Genomic DNA, 9,408 nt, shown 5'->3' with positions numbered 1-9,408 from the left:
GTGGTTCGACCCATACTCAGTTTTTTTCTCCGGATCAGTGAACAGACCCCTTTGGCAATACTGGCAAAATTTCGAACTGGCCGCAGGGTGGTTATAGGGCATAATTATGGATACGATTCTTTCGTAGGATCATAAAATATTGTATGGAGGTCATCAAGATCGAAAATCTGATCCGATTCAGTGGTTCGACCCATACTAAGTTTTTTCTCCGGATCAGTGAACATACCCCTTTGGCAATACTGGCAAAATTTCGAACTGGGCAAGGGGTGGTTATAGGGCATAATTATGTTTCCGATTCTTTCGTGTGATCATAAAATACTGTGTGGAGGTCACCAACACTGAATTTCGGATCCGATTCAGTGGTTCGACCCATACTCAGTTTTTTCTCCGGATCAGTGAACATACCCCTTTGGCAATACTGGCAAAATTTCGAACTTGGCGCGGGGTGGTTATAGGGCATAATTATGGATCCGATTCATTCGTGGGATCATAAAATATTGTGTGGAGGTCACCAACACTGAATTTCTGATCCGATTCAGTGGTTCGACGCATACTCAGTTTTTTCTCCGAATCAGTGAACATACCCCTTTGGCAATACTGGTAAAATTTCGAACTTGGCGCGGGGTGGTTATAGGGCATAATTATGGATCCGATTCATTCGTGGGATCATAAAATATTGTGTGGAGGTCACCAACACTGAATTTCTGATCCGATTCAGTGGTTCGACGCATACTCAGTTTTTTCTCCGAATCAGTGAACATACCCCTTTGGCAATACTGGTAAAATTTCGAACTGGCCGCGGGGTGGTTATAGGGCATAATTATGGATACGATTCTTTCGTAGGATCATAAAATATTGTATGGAGGTCATCAAGATCGAAAATATGATCCGATTCAGTGGTTCGACCCATACTAAGTTTTTTCTCCGGATCAGTAAACATACCCCCTTTGGCAATACTGGCAAAATTTCGAACTGGGCGCGGGGTGGTTATAAGGCATAATTATGGATCCGATTCTTTCGTGGGATCATAAAATATTCTGTGGAGGTCACCAACACTGAATTTCGGATCCTATTCAGTGGTTCGACCCATACCCAGTTTTTCTCCGGATCAGTGAACATACCCCTTTGGCAATACTGACAAAATTTCGAACGGGCCGCGGGGTGGCTATTGGGCATAATTGTGGATCCGATTGTTTCGTAGGATTATAAAATATTGGTTGGAAGTCACCAACACTGAATTTCGGATCCGATTCAGTGCTTCGACCCATACTCAGTTTTTTCTCTGGATCCGTGAACATACCCCTTTGGCAATACTGGCAAAATTTCTAACGGGCCGCGGGGTGGCTATAGGGCATAATTGTGAATCCGATTCTTTCGTAGGATCATAAAATATTGGTTAGAGGTCACCAACACTAAATTTCGGATCCGATTCAGTGGTTCGACCCATACTCAGTTTTTTCTCCGGATCAGTGAACATACCCTCTTTGGCAATACTGACAAAATTTCGAAAGGGCCGCGGGGTGGGTATTGGGCATAATTGTGGATCTGATTGTTTCGTAGGATCATAAAATATTGGTTGGAGGTCACCAACACTGAATTTCGGATCCGATTCAGTGGTTCGACCCATACTCAGTTTTTTCTCTGGATCAGTGAACATACCCATTTGGCAATACTGGCAAAATTTCGAACGGGCCGCGGGGTGGATATAGGGCATAATTGTGGAACCGATTCTTTCGTAGGATCATAAAATATTGTATGGAGGTCACCAAGACAGAATTTCTGATCCGATTCAGTGGTTCGACCCATACTCAGTTTTTTCTCCGGATTAGTGAACATACCCCTTTGGCAATACAGGCAAAATTTCGAACGGGCCTCGGGGTGGTTATAGGGCATAATTATGGATCCGATTCTTTCATGGGATCATAAAATATTGTGTGGAGGTCACCAACACTGAATTTCGGATCCGATTCAGTGGTTCGACCCATACTCAGTTTTTTCTCCGGATCAGTGAACATACCCCTTTGGCAATACTTGCAAAATTTCGAACGGGCCGCGGGGTGGCTATAGGGCATAATTGTGGATCCGATTCTTTCGTAGGATAATAAAATATTGGCTGGAGGTCACCAACACTGAATTTCGGATCCGATTCAGTGGTTCGACCCATACTCAGTTTTTTCTCCGGATCAGTGAACATACCCCTTTGGCAATACAGGCAAAATTTCGAACTGGCCTCGGGGTGGTTATAGGGCATAATTATGGATCCGATTATTTCATGGGATCATAAAATATTGTGTGGAGGTCACCAACACTGAATTTCGGATCCGATTCAGTGGTTCGACCCATACTCAGTTTTTTCTCCGGATCAGTGAACATACCCCTTTGGCAATACTGGCAAAATTTCGAACGGGCCGCGGGGTGGCTATAGGGCATAATTGTGGATCCGATTCTTTCGTAGGATAATAAAATATTGGTTGGAGGTCACCAACACTGAATTTCGGATCAGATTCAGTGGTTCGACCCATACTCAGTTTTTTTCTCCGGATCAGTGAACATACCCCTTTGGCAATACAGGCAAAATTTCGAACTGGCCGCAGGGTGGTTATAGGGCATAATTATGGATACGATTCTTTCGTAGGATCATAAAATATTGTATGGAGGTCATCAAGATCGAAAATCTGATCCGATTCAGTGGTTCGACCCATACTAAGTTTTTTCTCCGGATCAGTGAACATACCCTCTTTGGCAATACTGACAAAATTTCGAAAGGGCCGCGGGGTGGCTATTGGGCATAATTGTGGATCTGATTGTTTCGTAGGATCATAAAATATTGGTTGGAGGTCACCAACACTGAATTTCGGATCCGATTCAGTGGTTCGACCCATACTCAGTTTTTTCTCTGGATCAGTGAACATACCCATTTGGCAATACTGGCAAAATTTCGAACGGGCCGCGGGGTGGATATAGGGCATAATTGTGGAACCGATTCTTTCGTAGGATCATAAAATATTGTATGGAGGTCACCAAGACAGAATTTCTGATCCGATTCAGTGGTTCGACCCATACTCAGTTTTTTCTCCGGATTAGTGAACATACCCCTTTGGCAATACAGGCAAAATTTCGAACGGGCCTCGGGGTGGTTATAGGGCATAATTATGGATCCGATTCTTTCATGGGATCATAAAATATTGTGTGGAGGTCACCAACACTGAATTTCGGATCCGATTCAGTGGTTCGACCCATACTCAGTTTTTTCTCCGGATCAGTGAACATACCCCTTTGGCAATACTTGCAAAATTTCGAACGGGCCGCGGGGTGGCTATAGGGCATAATTGTGGATCCGATTCTTTCGTAGGATAATAAAATATTGGCTGGAGGTCACCAACACTGAATTTCGGATCCGATTCAGTGGTTCGACCCATACTCAGTTTTTTCTCCGGATCAGTGAACATACCCCTTTGGCAATACAGGCAAAATTTCGAACTGGCCTCGGGGTGGTTATAGGGCATAATTATGGATCCGATTATTTCATGGGATCATAAAATATTGTGTGGAGGTCACCAACACTGAATTTCGGATCCGATTCAGTGGTTCGACCCATACTCAGTTTTTTCTCCGGATCAGTGAACATACCCCTTTGGCAATACTGGCAAAATTTCGAACGGGCCGCGGGGTGGCTATAGGGCATAATTGTGGATCCGATTCTTTCGTAGGATAATAAAATATTGGTTGGAGGTCACCAACACTGAATTTCGGATCAGATTCAGTGGTTCGACCCATACTCAGTTTTTTTCTCCGGATCAGTGAACATACCCCTTTGGCAATACAGGCAAAATTTCGAACTGGCCGCAGGGTGGTTATAGGGCATAATTATGGATACGATTCTTTCGTAGGATCATAAAATATTGTATGGAGGTCATCAAGATCGAAAATCTGATCCGATTCAGTGGTTCGACCCATACTAAGTTTTTTCTCCGGATCAGTGAACATACCCCTTTGGCAATACTGGCAAAATTTCGAACTGGGCAAGGGGTGGTTATAGGGCATAATTATGTTTCCGATTCTTTCGTGTGATCATAAAATATTGTGTGGAGGTCACCAACACTGAATTTCGGATCCGATTCAGTGGTTCGACCCATACTCAGTTTTTTCTCCGGATCAGTGAACATACCCATTTGGCAATACTGACAAATTTCTAACGGGCCGCGGGGTGGTTATAGGGCATAATTGTGGATCCGATTGTTTCGTAGGATCATAAAATATTGGTTGGAGGTCACCAACACAGAATTTCGGATCCGATTCAGTGGTTCGACCCATACTCAGTTTTTTCTCTAGATCAGTCAACATACCCCTTTGGCAATACTGGCAAAATTTCGAACGGTCCGCGGGGTGGCTATAGGGCATAATTGTAGATCCGATTTTTTCGTAGGATTATAAAATATTGGTTGGAGGTCACCAACACTAAATTTCGGATCCGATTCAGTGGTTCGACCCATACTAAGTTTTTTCTCCGGATCAGTGAACATACCCCTTTGGCAATACTGGCAAAATTTCGAACTGGGCGCAGGGTGGTTATAGGGCATAATTATGGATCCGATTATTTCGTGGGATCATAAAATATTGTATGGAGGTCACCAAGACAGAATTTCTGATCCGATTCAGTGGTTCGACCATACTCAGTTTTTTCTCCGGATCAGTAGACATACCCCTTTGGCAATAATGGCAAAATTTCAAACTGGTCGCGGGGTGGTTATTGGGCATAATTATGGATCCGATTCTTTCGTGAGATCATAAAATATTGTGTGGAGGTCACCAACACTGAATTTCGGATCCGATTCAGTGGTTCGACCCATACTCAGTTTTTTCTCCGGATCAGTGAACATACCCCTTTGGCAATACTGGCAAAATTTCGAACTGGGCGCGGGGTGGTTATAGGGCATAATTATGGATCCGATTCTTTCGTGGGATCATAAAATATTGTGTGGAGGTCACCAACACTGAATTTCGGATCCGATTCAGTGGTTCGACCCATACTCAGTTTTTTCTCTAGATCAGTGCCTTTAGCAATACTGGCAAAGTTTCGAACGGGCCGCGGGGTGGTTATAGGGCATAATTGTGGATCCGATTCTTTCGTAGAATCATAAAATATTGGTTGGAGGTCACCAACACTGAATTTCGGATCCGATTCAGTGGTTCGACCCATACTCAGTTTTTTCTCCGGATCAGTGAACATACCCCTTTGCAATACAGGCAAAATTTCGAACTGGCCTCGGGGTGGTTGTAGGGCATAATTATGGATCCGATTCTTTCATGGGATCATAAAATATTGTGTGGAGGTCACCAACACTGAATTTCGGATCCGATTCAGTGGTTCGACCCATACTCAGTTTTTTCTCCGGATCAGTGAACATACCCCTTTAGCAATACTGGCAAAGTTTCGAACGGGCCGCGGGGTGGCAATAGGGCATAATTGTGGATCCGATTCTTTCGTAGGATCATAAAATATTGGTTGGAGGTCACCAACACTGAATTTCGGATCCAATTCAGTGGTTCGACCCATACTCAGTTTTTTCTCTAGATCAGTCAACATACCCCTTTGGCAATACTGGCAAAATTTCGAACGGTCCGCGGGGTGGCTATAGGGCATAATTGTAGATCCGATTTTTTCGTAGGATTATAAAATATTGGTTGGAGGTCACCAACACTAAATTTCGGATCCGATTCAGTGGTTCGACCCATACTCAGTTTTTTCTCCGGATCAGTGAACATACCCCTTTGGCAATACTTGCAAAATTTCGAACGGGCCGCGGGGTGGCTATAGGGCATAATTGTGGATCCGATTCTTTCGTAGGATAATAAAATATTGGCTGGAGGTCACCAACACTGAATTTCGGATCCGATTCAGTGGTTCGACCCATACTCAGTTTTTTCTCCGGATCAGTGAACATACCCCTTTGGCAATACAGGCAAAATTTCGAACTGGCCTCGGGGTGGTTATAGGGCAAAATTATGGATCCGATTATTTCATGGGATCATAAAATATTGTGTGGAGGTCACCAACACTGAATTTCGGATCCGATTCAGTGGTTCGACCCATACTCAGTTTTTTCTCCGGATCAGTGAACATACCACTTTGGCAATACTGGCAAAATTTCGAACGGGCCGCGGGGTGGCTATAGGGCATAATTGTGGATCCGATTCTTTCGTAGGATAATAAAATATTGGTTGGAGGTCACCAACACTGAATTTCGGATCAGATTCAGTGGTTCGACCCATACTCAGTTTTTTTCTCCGGATCAGTGAACATACCCCTTTGGCAATACAGGCAAAATTTCGAACTGGCCGCAGGGTGGTTATAGGGCATAATTATGGATACGATTCTTTCGTAGGATCATAAAATATTGTATGGAGGTCATCAAGATCGAAAATCTGATCCGATTCAGTGGTTCGACCCATACTAAGTTTTTTCTCCGGATCAGTGAACATACCCCTTTGGCAATACTGGCAAAATTTCGAACTGGGCAAGGGGTGGTTATAGGGCATAATTATGTTTCCGATTCTTTCGTGTGATCATAAAATATTGTGTGGAGGTCACCAACACTGAATTTCGGATCCGATTCAGTGGTTCGACCCATACTCAGTTTTTTCTCCGGATCAGTGAACATACCCATTTGGCAATACTGACAAATTTCTAACGGGCCGCGGGGTGGTTATAGGGCATAATTGTGGATCCGATTGTTTCGTAGGATCATAAAATATTGGTTGGAGGTCACCAACACAGAATTTCGGATCCGATTCAGTGGTTCGACCCATACTCAGTTTTTTCTCTAGATCAGTCAACATACCCCTTTGGCAATACTGGCAAAATTTCGAACGGTCCGCGGGGTGGCTATAGGGCATAATTGTAGATCCGATTTTTTCGTAGGATTATAAAATATTGGTTGGAGGTCACCAACACTAAATTTCGGATCCGATTCAGTGGTTCGACCCATACTAAGTTTTTTCTCCGGATCAGTGAACATACCCCTTTGGCAATACTGGCAAAATTTCGAACTGGGCGCAGGGTGGTTATAGGGCATAATTATGGATCCGATTATTTCGTGGGATCATAAAATATTGTATGGAGGTCACCAAGACAGAATTTCTGATCCGATTCAGTGGTTCGACCATACTCAGTTTTTTCTCCGGATCAGTAGACATACCCCTTTGGCAATAATGGCAAAATTTCAAACTGGTCGCGGGGTGGTTATTGGGCATAATTATGGATCCGATTCTTTCGTGAGATCATAAAATATTGTGTGGAGGTCACCAACACTGAATTTCGGATCCGATTCAGTGGTTCGACCCATACTCAGTTTTTTCTCCGGATCAGTGAACATACCCCTTTGGCAATACTGGCAAAATTTCGAACTGGGCGCGGGGTGGTTATAGGGCATAATTATGGATCCGATTCTTTCGTGGGATCATAAAATATTGTGTGGAGGTCACCAACACTGAATTTCGGATCCGATTCAGTGGTTCGACCCATACTCAGTTTTTTCTCTAGATCAGTGCCTTTAGCAATACTGGCAAAGTTTCGAACGGGCCGCGGGGTGGTTATAGGGCATAATTGTGGATCCGATTCTTTCGTAGAATCATAAAATATTGGTTGGAGGTCACCAACACTGAATTTCGGATCCGATTCAGTGGTTCGACCCATACTCAGTTTTTTCTCCGGATCAGTGAACATACCCCTTTGCAATACAGGCAAAATTTCGAACTGGCCTCGGGGTGGTTGTAGGGCATAATTATGGATCCGATTCTTTCATGGGATCATAAAATATTGTGTGGAGGTCACCAACACTGAATTTCGGATCCGATTCAGTGGTTCGACCCATACTCAGTTTTTTCTCCGGATCAGTGAACATACCCCTTTAGCAATACTGGCAAAGTTTCGAACGGGCCGCGGGGTGGCAATAGGGCATAATTGTGGATCCGATTCTTTCGTAGGATCATAAAATATTGGTTGGAGGTCACCAACACTGAATTTCGGATCCAATTCAGTGGTTCGACCCATACTCAGTTTTTTCTCTAGATCAGTCAACATACCCCTTTGGCAATACTGGCAAAATTTCGAACGGTCCGCGGGGTGGCTATAGGGCATAATTGTAGATCCGATTTTTTCGTAGGATTATAAAATATTGGTTGGAGGTCACCAACACTAAATTTCGGATCCGATTCAGTGGTTCGACCCATACTCAGTTTTTTCTCCGGATCAGTGAACATACCCCTTTGGCAATACTTGCAAAATTTCGAACGGGCCGCGGGGTGGCTATAGGGCATAATTGTGGATCCGATTCTTTCGTAGGATAATAAAATATTGGTTGGTGGTCACCAACACTGAATTTCGGATCCGATTCAGTGGTTCGATCCATACTCAGTTTTTTCTCCGGATCAGTGAACATACCCCTTTAGCAATACTGGCAAAGTTTCGAACGGGCCGCGGGGTGGCAATAGGGCATAATTGTGGATCCGATTCTTTCGTAGGATCATAAAATATTGGTTGGAGGTCACCAACACTGAATTTCGGATCCGATTCAGTGGTTCGACCCATACTCAGTTTTTTCTCCGAATCAGTGAACATACCCCTTTGGCAATACTGGCAAAATTTCGAACGGGCCGCGGGGTGGCTATAGGGCATAATTGTGGATCCGATTCTTTCGTAGTATAATAAAATATTGGTTGGAGGTCACCAACACTGAATTTCGGATCCGATTCAGTGGTTCGACCCATACTCAGTTTTTTTCTCCGGATCAGTGAATATACCCCTTTGGCAATACTGGAAAAATTTCGAACTGGCCGCAGGGTGGTTATAGGGCATAATTATGGATACGATTCTTTCGTAGGATCATAAAATATTGTATGGAGGTCATCAAGATCGAAAATCTGATCCGATTCAGTGGTTCGACCCATACTAAGTTTTTTCTCCGGATCAGTGAACATACCCCTTTAGCAATACTGGCAAAATTTCGAACTGGGCAAGGGGTGGTTATAGGGCATAATTATGTTTCCGATTCTTTCGTGTGATCATAAAATACTGTGTGGAGGTCACCAACACTGAATTTCGGATCCGATTCAGTGGTTCGACCCATACTCAGTTTTTTCTCCGGATCAGTGAACATACCCATTTGGCAATACTGACAAATTTCTAACGGGCCGCGGGGTGGTTATAGGGCATAATTGTGGATCCGATTGTTTCGTAGGATCATAAAATATTGGTTGGAGGTCACCAACACAGAATTTCGGATCCGATTCAGTGGTTCGACCCATACTCAGTTTTTTCTCTCGATCAGTCAACATACCCCTTTGGCAATACAGGCAAAATTTCGAACGGTCCGCGGGGTGGCTATAGGGCATAATTGTAGATCCGAT

The sequence above is a fragment of the Bidens hawaiensis genome, unplaced genomic scaffold (genome assembly GCF_021521415.1).
Source record: "Bidens hawaiensis isolate Kalapana, Puna unplaced genomic scaffold, B.hawaiensis_p1.1 tig00000657_1, whole genome shotgun sequence".
Taxonomy (NCBI): Eukaryota; Viridiplantae; Streptophyta; class Magnoliopsida; order Asterales; family Asteraceae; genus Bidens; species Bidens hawaiensis.
This window is presented reverse-complemented; position numbering follows the sequence as displayed.